Here is a 12,168-nt window from a genome sequence, read left to right as displayed (position 1 = left end):
GGACTGAACTCGGAAGTGAACAAGAGCGCATTGCTTTAAATCCGAATGAACAGGTGTTTGGGACAGCGGGAGAAATGTTGACATCCGAGTTAACTCGGGCATGGGATGGAAAAGGTTAAATACACTATCAAACACAAGAATATTGAAAATTATATCATTGCAAACTTGGCTAAAGTTCGAAGTCATGTTGTCATTTATATCGATGAGAATTGTTGATAAAATTCTTGATGAAGAAGCCAATAACAAGGACGTAAGTAGCGCAGTTTGGATTATCATATAATTCCATCTTCCATCTCTCTTCACTTACACTTAGTTTTCTATTAATTACAGACTTAACATATTCAATTCTACAGCCAACTTTACCACTTCGGGTCCGTTTTGACTTAGAAACCGGAAGCAACTCATTCTTCAATGTGCCTTAAAGGGTCTGCTTCCAAAGATCATAAGGATCTTTTATTTCATGAAATATTGCAGTGCAAGGATTTTACTCATTTCACTTCCCTGTGGGTGGGGGACGCAGACGAAGAATACTCCTACGGTATCGCCTGCCTGTCGTTAGAGGTGACTAAAAGGGGCCCCAGGGGCTCTCAACTTGGGAGCGTGGGTTGGCGACCCTTAGCTGAGTCCTGACATTGCTTCCACTTACTTGTGCCAGGCTCATAACTTTCGTCTATCTTGTCTGACCCCCCTTGGTCAATTCTTGTTCTTTTCCGACCCCGATGGTATCAGAGCGTTCGAGGCCTAGGGAGTCTTTCATTTTCACGCCCTTCGTGGCCCTTGTCTTTCTTCGTTCGTTACTTCATTTTCCGAAGTGACGGGTTCCTTCTTTTGTTCTTCCTCTTTCTCTCTGTCTACCCCTGTGAGTGGAGTACGCAGACGAAGAATACACCCACGGCACCCGCTGCCTGTCGTAAGAGGCGACTAAAAAGGGCGACCAAGGGATGATTGTATTAGAACCATGAAACTACTTGTGATTAGTGCAATCACGCGGAGAACACCGTGGGTCGCCCTTACTTGCGAGTAGTACCACTACGTTAGGCACACAATAGGTTAGTGATTAGTAGCAGCAGAAAGTGGTTTTCCAGTACCTGTGATCAGTACTACTATGTGAAACACACTGTGGGTCTGGGTGTTCCCTGTGGTTATAGCTCATTCCACTACAAGGAGTGAACACACCCCCCTCTGAGACACCCATAATTCCTCGTCATTAAGGAATATTATACTGTACTTTGTATTGTATTATGAAAGACAGATAAAAAGGATGAGGTTTTTTTTCCTGGGTTATTAAAATAACTACATAACACTTTCTCTTTCTTAAATATATTCGTAGGGAGGAGGCACAATGACAGGAACAGCCATCGCTTCGTTGCCTTCCTTCATGTTTCTTCTTCTGTGTTGCTCTGGTACAAGCCTCGTGTACTCCCTCACTCTGTGAACCCCCGGCAGCTCACTTCTGTAGTGAAGTCATCCGTGTCGTCTCAAAACTCACGAATTCCAGGAAGAGGATTAGTAAGAACAGTTTTTCTACCTGGGCCAGTCTCAAAACTCACGACCAGGGCCAGTTCTTCTTTGAATGGATAAATGTCCACCCTATTACTGATGGGATAACGGAATATTTTTAATAATCGAACAACTTCCATCCGATTATTTAAATAATCGAATGAGTTTCAAATATCATTCCGTTAACTTATATCGCACAGAAAAATCGGATGCGTCATGAGTATTTTTTTTTTTGGGGGGGGGGGGTTAAGTGTGTCGGGTAGACAATCTGTTGAAATAAGCGAATAGATGAACTCTTACGAAAAATAGAATCTCCAAGTGTTGAAATTAAATGAGTGAATTAACTGTCTTGATCTTTAATATACCGAGCTCGATACGGTAGCTGCAGTCGCTTAAATGCAGCCAGTATTCAGTATTCGGGAGATAGTGGGTTCTAACCCCACTGTCGGCAGCCCTGAAGATGGTTTTCCGTGGTTTCCCATTTTCACACCAAGCAAATGCTGGGGCTGTACCTTAATTAAGGCCACGGCCGCTTCCTTCCCATTCCTAAGCCTTTCCTATCCCATCGTCGCCGTAAGACCTATCTGGGTCGGTGCGACGTTAAGCAAATAGCAAAAAAAAAAAAAAAAAAAAAAATCTTTAATATCTCTAAATAAAATTCCTTACTAAGCACCAGTACTACCAATTGACAGTTTCTTTTAAACTAGCAGCGGGCAATATACCTACTTTAATTTTATATCGTTCGGCTGCATGCATAAATTGTTAGCACGCTGGACTTTGGTCCAAGGGGCTCAGAGGGTCCCGGGTTCGATTTCCGGTCGGGTCGGGGATTTGAACTTTCATTAGTTAATTCCCATGGCTCGGGGACTGGGTGTTCGTGCCGTCTTCAGCATTAAACTTCACCTTAGGTAGCGTTTCATCCTTACAGGCGTGCAAGTCACCTATACGGCGTCAACTCCAAAGACCTGCGCCAGACCTATTCGGAGGCCACACGTCATTATCATAATTTGTGTGAAATGTAAAAAATGCATTATATTAGCTTTAAGACAACAGCAAAATATTTTAATAATAATAATACACCTCGATCTCTTTCAAACACCAACCATTATTTTTCCCCTGTGGGTTGGGGTGGCAGAATGACATCCACAGTATCCCCTGCCTGTCGTAAGGAAAGCATGAGTCACCGCTCACCTCATCCCTCCTGCGGTCATTGCAAGCACCTGCTGTCCGGAGTCGTGAATTTTGAGACTCATTACAATGTTTACTTTAGCTACCAGTTTGTAGTCGTGAGTTTTTCTATTCGTAACTTATTTTAGTCCGTGAGTTTTGAAACTAGTGAGTTTTGAAACGTAACCAATTCATCTACAGTGTTTTTTTTGTTGCATGTGTGCTCTTAGGCTTTAAATCAGTGCGTACCTGTCTTGTGTTGAGTGAGAGTTAGTTGTATATTGCATAGTATTTGTGTGTGTTCTATTATTTTCGTGCTGTACAGAAGTTGTTACTGAAGGTTTTGGTGTTGTGGTGTGCTGCAGCGATACGTTATGGCATAACTTGTACTGACAAAACATTGCCATGTGTTTTATTTGTGCCTGGTTTTGTTATTTAGCTGTTCTTTCTTAAGCGCATTTTAATGGTACCACTTCCTTTTACGACCACATTTTATTTTTAATATTGTTTTTGTGAACGATACGACAGCACAGCAGTACCCCGCGTTGCCTGGAGAAATTTTCTCCTCCAGTTTGCCTTACACTTCAATGGTGAGGTTTTTCATGTGCCATCGTTTACCCGTGATGGTGTTGAGCAGAGCCGTTCGATATGGCATCCCTGTTGTCATAAGAGCAATACTGTTTTCTTAACATGCAATAAACTTATAGTACCACTATATGAGCGACACCTTGGTTCTGCGTTGCCTGTGATTAGTACACTTATGTGAGGAACATCACAGGAATACCGGCGCCCGTGATTAGTACACCTATGTGAGGAACATCACAGGAATACCGGTGCCCGTGATTAGTACACCTATGTGAGGAATAACATGGGTTTGCGTTGCCTATGGGTGTTGCCGTTATGTGAGAAACACCATAGGTCTGCGGTACCTGTGTGAGCTGTACCATAATGTGTGGAACACCGTGAGACTACTCTACTTTTGACAAATAGTTTACTAGCGATTATGAGGGGCCGTTGTCCTGGATTTTGGACCCATTTAGGCAACAAGCGTCCCTTGGTCAGTAATACTATTGTTTTAAATTAGTTTCTGGGAAGGTTAAGCATTGCCGGTCGGATCCACTGATTGTTTTAAGTTCATAATCATTGTTCGTCGTCGTCTTTTTGAATTCTAATTAATGGATCGATTTAGAATTTTTTAAAGTTTCAATAACTTATTGTGAGTTGGATCCGCTGATTATTTTAAATGCATATTCATTCATTCATTCATTCATTCATTCGTCATCGTCATGTTTTGAATTCTGGTCAGTGGATGAAATTTTTGACTTTCAAATTTTCGTTACATTTCGTACCATTAGGGGCCGATGACCTAAATACTAGGTCCCTTTAAACAACAAGCATCATCATCATCATCATCATAATCATCGATTTTACTCAACATCAATGGTCTTTCTACGATCTTTTTTGTGATTGCACCTGTTAGTTTTCATGGACTTCTTCATCAAGAATATTATGAACAGTTCTCATTGATATTATTGACTACAACATTATTTGGGACTTCACTCATGTTTTGCACTTATTTTATTTTACATGTTCTTGTATATGATAGTGTATTTTGACTCATGTCTTACCAATCTATTAATGTGATTCTATATTTTACGTATTTTGTGAAATATTCTAGCTGATGATCTCCCTTAGGGAAGAAACATGTTCCATATCTATTGACCGGGAGAGTTGGCCGTGCGCGTAGAGGCGCGCGACTGTGAGCTTGCATCCGGGAGATAGTAGATTCGAATCCCACTATCGGCAGCCCTGAAGATGGTTTTCCATGGTTTCCCATTTTCACACCAGGCAAATGCTGGGGCTGTACCTTAATTAAGGCCACGGCCGCTTCCTTCCAACTCCTAGCCCTTTCCAATCCCATCGTCGCCATAACACCTATCTGTGTCGGTGCGACGTAAAGCCCCTAGCAAAGAAACAACAACATATCTATTGAATAGGCGGACCGCTTGAATACAATATTTAAGCTTATTTCTTAAATATTTGCTACTTGATATACAAATAAATATAAATAAACTGAAGACACTTGTATAGGTGGGAACATTGTGACTCTCTGACAAGTCTAGTAAGAATCAATACGGAGATAACATGTAGTTTATATTATGTAATAATATAAAGAACATGGCCCCACGTACCAGCAAGGTGCCTCCCCCCCCCCCCCCCCCCCCCCGGATGTTTAAGCAGTGCAAACTTACTGAAGCGGAGAACAAGTATAGTCAATCTGCAAAACGGTTATGCTGTGAGATTTGCATAATTAGAAGGGGTTCGTACGTCAGTAAGAGTGCAGATTATGAATAACAGAGGAAAGCACAATTGGAAGGGGAGTGAGGCAAGGCTACTGCATCTCCCCGCAATACTGTTTATAACATGTATTTCGAGCATATTGTTCAGAAATGTATGTAAGGAAAATGAGGAGTGCGTATTGATGGTAGGAGGATAGAACGTATTCGATTTGCTGATTATATGGTGTTATTGACCGAGAGTGAAAGAGCTATGCTTGGAATGATAGAAGATTTAAATAAGACATATGAGGAACTCGGAATGAGAATCAACAAGAAAAAGAGTAAATGAATAGTGATAAGTATTGGAAAAATAAGGAAAACTATAAGGTTAGGACAGGAAGATATAGAACAAGCAATTCTTTCAAATATTTGGGAAGCATAATAACGGAAGACATGAGATGCAAAAAGCAATTGACATGAAATTGTCATTTTAGCCTCAACATAGTTTTAGCTCAACGTTTTGCTCTACGGTAGGTTTTGTTTTTAGTTTTAAAACTTATTAAAATTATATCTGATGATGTCCAATATTCTAGGACGAAACATGTACTAATTAACCAATGTAAATAAATTGAAGCAATTGCCACGGAGGCATTAACAAAGAAGAGGAGGTTTATTTGTATTTTCATAGACAGGGACCTGAGGAAGAAAATGGCGAAATGCTTTGTATGTAACAGGAACATGAACACTGAGGAAAGAGGAGGAAAGAAGAAGCTTTTGAGGTGTGGATTTGGAGGAGGATGGAGGGGATAAAATGGTTAGAGAAAGTGAGAAATGAGGAGGTGTTGAGAAGAGTGGGGGAAGAGAGAAATATTAAAGGTAATCAGGGAGAGAAAACACAATTGACTTGGACGGTAGATGAGAAGAGATTATTTACTGATGGATGCTATAAGGAAGGAACGGTGAATGGAGAAGGATAAGAAGATACCAGATGGTTGATAGTATAAGAATGGATGCTAATTATGAGAAAACAAAGAGGGTAGCAGGTGACAGGATCGTGTGGAAATCTGCTATGCCCTAAGGCAGAACACTAATGATGATGGTGATGTCCTTCAGAAGGCCTAAAATTTATGTTAACCTCTCTGCATTACGGAATAGTGGGCTAGTCGACACTAGTTTGTATTCTAACCTATACTGCGTAAACATCCGTGGTCTAGTGGTTACAAATAGGACAGTCCTGGCTTATATGCAATGACACGCCAAAAATCATGGGAGAGCAGTATTTAAAACTAATATTCAGTGGGTCCACCGTATCCAGACGTCCTGGAAATGCCTAGACCTGCATCAGGTATGAGCTGTCATCTCGGGACTGAGTATAAACACCTTCTATGTTGGTCGTGGAAAGACGACGTGAATTATTGTCTTTCGAACGGGGCATGATAGTGAAGGCCAGATGGATGGAACATTCCATTGGTAAAGTTTTACGGACAATTAACAGTCCTCGATCGACTGTCACACGTGTATTCTGAATGCCTCGTGGAAAGCCAGTGGCCGACCACGGATGATCAATGATCGCAATTAGCGGCTTCTGGCCAGAGTTGTCCGTGGCAACAGACAAGCCACACTGACTCAAGTCACATCCACATTCACTGCAGGAGGTAGAATAGAACATTCCCATCTCCTAGCTCCGGATTGCTTGAAACTGGGGAGAATACTCCCATCTCCTAGCTCCGGATTGCCTGAAACTGGGAAGAATACTCCCATCTCCTACCTCCGTATTGCCTGAAACATGGGAGAATACTCCCATCTCCTAGCTACGGATTTCCTGAAACTGGAGAGAACACTCCCATCTCCTAGCTCCGGATTGCCTGAGACTGGGGAGAACACTCCCATCTCCTAGCTCCGGATTGCCTGAGACTGGGGAGAACACTCCCATCTCCTAGCTCCGGATTGCCTGAGACTGGGGAGAACACTTCCATCTCCTAGCTCCGGATTACCTGAGACTGGGGAGAACACTCCTAGCTCCGGATTTCCTGAAACTGGAGAGAACACTCCCATCTCCTAGCTCCGGATTACCTGAGACTGGGGAGAACACTTCCATCTCCTAGCTCCGGATTTCCTGAAACTGGAGAGAACACTCCCATCTCCTAGCTCCGGATTGCCTGAGACTGGGGAGAACACTCCCATCTCCTAGCTCCGGATTTCCTGAAACTGGGGAGAACACTCCCATCTCCTAGCTCCGGATTTCCTGAAACTGGAGAGAACACTCCCATCTCCTAGCTCCGGATTACCTGAGACTGGGGAGAACACTTCCATCTCCTAGCTCCGGATTACCTGAGACTGGGGAGAACACTTCCATCTCCTAGCTCCGGATTACCTGAGACTGGGGAGAACACTCCCATCTCCTAGCTCCGGATTTCCTGAAACTGGAGAGAACACTCCCATCTCCTAGCTCCGGATTACCTGAGACTGGGGAGAACACTTCCATCTCCTAGCTCCGGATTTCCTGAGACTGGGGAGAACACTTCCATCTCCTAGCTCCGGATTACCTGAGACTGGGGAGAACACTCCCATCTCTTAGCTCCGGATTACCTGAGACTGGGGAGAACACTTCCATCTCCTAGCTCCGGATTGCCTGAGACTGGGGAGAATACTCCCATCTCCTAGCTCCGGATTGCCTGAGACTGGGGAGAACACTCCCATCTCCTAGCTCCGGATTGCCTGAAACTTGGGAGAATACTCCCATCTCGTAGCTCCGGATTGCCTGAAACTGGAGAGAACACTCCCATCTCCTAGCTCCGGATTGCCTGAGAGTGGGGAGAACATTCCCATCTCCTAGCTCCGGATTGCCTGAGACTGGGGAGAACACTTCCATCTCCTAGCTCCGGATTACCTGAGACTGGGGAGAACACTCCCATCTCCTAGCTCCGGATTTCCTGAAACTGGGGAGAACACTTCCATCTCCTAGCTCCGGATTACCTGAGACTGGGGCGAACACTTCCATCTCCTAGCTCCGGATTACCTGAGACTGGGGAGAACACTTCCATCTCCTAGCTCCGGATTGCCTGAGACTGGGGAGAACACTCCCATCTCCTAGCTCCGGATTGCCTGAGACTGGGGAGAATACTCCCATCTCCTAGCTCCGGATTTCCTGAAACTGGGGAGAATACTCCCATCTCCTAGCTCCGTATTTCCTGAAACTTGGGAGAATACTCCCATCTCCAAGATACGGATTTCCGGAAATTGGGGGGAACACTTCCATCCCCTACCTCCGGATTTCCTGAAACTGGCGAGAACACTCCCATCTCCTAGCTCCGGATTGCCTGAGACTGGAGAGAACACTCCCATCTCCTAGCTCCGGATTTCCTGAAACTGGGGAGAACACTTCCATCTCCTAGCTCCGGATTACCTGAGACTGGGGAGAACACTCCCATCTCTTAGCTCCGGATTACCTGAGACTGGGGAGAACACTCCCATCTCCTAGCTCCGGATTTCCTGAAACTGGAGAGAACACTCCCATCTCCTAGCTCCGGATTACCTGAGACTGGGGAGAACACTTCCATCTCCTAGCTCCGGATTACCTGAGACTGGGGAGAACACTCCCATCTCCTAGCTCCGGATTTCCTGAAACTGGGGAGAACACTTCCATCTCCTAGCTCCGGATTACCTGAGACTGGGGAGAACACTCCCATCTCCTAGCTCCGGATTTCCTGAAACTGGAGAGAACACTCCCATCTCCTAGCTCCGGATTTCCTGAAACTGGAGAGAACACTCCCATCTCCTAGCTCCGGATTACCTGAGACTGGGGAGAACACTTCCATCTCCTAGCTCCGGATTACCTGAGACTGGGGAGAACACTCCCATCTCCTAGCTCCGGATTTCCTGAAACTGGAGAGAACACTCCCATCTCCTAGCTCCGGATTACCTGATACTGGGGAGAACACTTCCATCTCCTAGCTCCGGATTACCTGAGACTGGGGAGAACACTCCCATCTCCTAGCTCCGGATTTCCTGAAACTGGGGAGAACACTTCCATCTCCTAGCTCCGGATTACCTGAGACTGGGGAGAACACTCCCATCTCCTAGCTCCGGATTGCCTGAGACTGGGGAGAATACTCCCATCTCCTAGCTCCGGATTGCCTGAGACTGGGGAGAACACTCCCATCTCCTAGCTCCGGATTGCCTGAAACTTGGGAGAATACTCCCATCTCCTAGCTCCGGATTGCCTGAAACTGGAGAGAACACTCCCATCTCCTAGCTCCGGATTGCCTGAGACTGGGGAGAACATTCCCATCTCCTAGCTCCGGATTGCCTGAGACTGGGGAGAACACTTCCATCTCCTAGCTCCGGATTACCTGAGACTGGGGAGAACACTCCCATCACCTAGCTCCGGATTTCCTGAAACTGGGGAGAACACTTCCATCTCCTAGCTCCGGATTACCTGAGACTGGGGAGAACACTTCCATCTCCTAGCTCCGGATTACCTGAGACTGGGGAGAACACTTCCATCTCCTAGCTCCGGATTGCCTGAGACTGGGGAGAACACTCCCATCTCCTAGCTCCGGATTGCCTGAGACTGGGGAGAATACTCCCATCTCCTAGCTCCGGATTTCCTGAAACTGGGGAGAATACTCCCATCTCCTAGCTCCGTATTTCCTGAAACTTGGGAGAATACTCCCATCTCCAAGCTACGGATTTCCGGAAATTGGGGGGAACACTTCCATCCCCTAGCTCCGGATTTCCTGAAACTGGAGAGAACACTCCCATCTCCTAGCTCCGGATTGCCTGAGACTGGAGAGAACACTCCCATCTCCTAGCTCCGGATTGCCTGAGACTGGGGAGAACACTTCCATCTCCTAGCTCCGGATTGCCTGAGACTGGGGAGAACACTCCCATCTCCTAGCTCCGGATTGCCTGAGACTGGGGAGAACACCCCCATCTTCTAGCTCCGGATTGCCTGAGACTGGGGAGAACACTCCCATCTCCTAGCTCCGGATTGCCTGAGATTGGGGAGAACACTCCCATCTCCTAGCTCCGGATTGCCTGAGACTGGGGAGAACACTCCCATCTCCTAGCTCCGGATTGCCTGAGACTTGGGAGAACACTCCCATCTCCTAGCTCCGGATTGCCTGAGACTGGGGAGAACACTCCCATCTCCTAGCTCCGGATTGCCTGAGACTGGGGAGAACACTCCCATCTCCTAGCTCTGGATTGCCGGAAACTGGAGAGAGAGAGCACTATTTTATTGAAATTCATTAAATTCGATGCATGCATTACATTTTCTTCTTATAATTATTTGACTGTTACTTCCATTGAACTGTCTCAGTCTCATCCTTGGCTTTGACAATATGAAAGTGACCGAGGTATGAGCGCTGCCAGTAAAGCCATTCCTTATGCAGCCAGTACCTGCTATGAATGGTGTGAAAATATCGCTCATAGGGTCGGTTGGTGCATGCCTTTCAGTGGGCTTGGCAGACTGATATGCAATAGCAACTTCTGGCTCAGTGAGGAAAGCAACGGGAAACTACCTCACTTCTCACTTCCTTAGTATGACTCTTCAGTGACACCTAGGCTATCTATGACAGCTGTTGGTGGAGCTGAAGGAGGATCAAACCAGCCTTCGGGCTGAATACCCAACATACATTACTGCACAAAACATAATTTATTTTGTCCTAGACGTTAACAATGCTGTATGGTCTAGGACAATATGTAAGGCCCATATTTCGTCTCCTTAGCAGATTTCGGCTTGTAGAAATTCAGAAATATTATCGACAAGGCTAGAAATTGGTATATATATTACCCACTGAATATATTGCAAGTTACAATGAAAGTGTTATAACGTAAGCTAGTCAACATTTGAGATAAACATTACAAAAACAAAACTACCAAAAATATGTTCCTAATTTCATCCCCCACCAAACTTACGAAACGTACAATTAATTCTAATATATACTTCCTTTCTAACCTTACCAAACACTTTCCCTGTAATTAATTATTGAAGGCCATTTATATAAGAAAATTGATAATCTTTTAACTTATGTGAGGACCGACATAGGTTTGCGTTGCCTGCAAATAGCGCCGCGGTGTGCGAAACACCATAGGTCCGTGTTACATGTGCGAATTTCATTACCTGTGAGTAGTACCATAATATGTGGAATATCGCGAGTCTTCACTACTCGTGGTATGTTATACGCTTTACTTGTAACCCATAATCTTGTCCCTCACTGCCTTAATAGCCTTTTTCATAGTCTTTTTATCGCACTGCTTGCGTTTATCTGAAAATCCACGAACCTACTACACTGGTGTAGCAGGGGGGGGGGGGGAGAGGTGATACTCCCACGTGGCGCGTCCCAGGTGGCGGATAGGGGGGTCCTAACCGACTTGCCGCCGGACTTGAGGGAAATAAAACACCTCTCGCGGACCAAACACACAGCCCCTTGTGGGTGTGGGATGCAGACGAAGAATACACCCACGGTATACCTTGCCTGTCGTAAGAGGCGACTAAAAGGGGCAACCAAGGGATGCTCAAATTAGAACCATGAGACCACTTATAATTAGTACCATCACGCAGGGAATACCATGGGTCGCTTTTACTCCTGCGTAGTACCACTATGAAGTACAAAATAGGTTTGTGATTTGTAGCGTCAGTGTGTGGCTCAGGATGCGTTTTACAGTACCTGTGATTCGTACTCCTATATGAGCAACACCATTGTTCTGCCTTGCCTATGCCTAGTACCCACTATCTGAGGAACACCACGGGATAGTGCGGGTTCCTGTGGTTAGTCCACTTATGTGAGGACCGCCATAGGTTTGCGTTGCCTGTAAATAGCGCCGCAGTGTGCGAAACACCATAGAGGTCTGTGTTACATGTGCGAATTTCATTACCTGTGAGTAGTACCATACTGTGTGGAATACCGCGAGTCTACGCTACCTTTGATTAGTACCGCAACATGACAAATACCATGGTTCTACTTTCCTAGCGATAAGTACCGTTATGATGGGCCGATGACCTGGATTTTGGACCCGTTTCGACTACAAGCATCATCGATTCAGTATTGTGCTTTAGAAACAGTCCCTTGATCAGTAATACTATTGCTTAACGCTAGTTTCTGGGAATGTGGGGCATTGCGGGTCGGATCCACTGATTGTTTTAAATTCATATCCAGCCAATCATTCTTCGTCCTCACGTTTTTTATTCTTGTCAGTGGAGGATTATGGATTTTTA

Source organism: Anabrus simplex, chromosome 10 (genome assembly GCF_040414725.1).
Source record: "Anabrus simplex isolate iqAnaSimp1 chromosome 10, ASM4041472v1, whole genome shotgun sequence".
Classification (NCBI taxonomy): domain Eukaryota; kingdom Metazoa; phylum Arthropoda; class Insecta; order Orthoptera; family Tettigoniidae; genus Anabrus; species Anabrus simplex.
Note: the sequence above shows the minus strand (reverse complement) of the source record.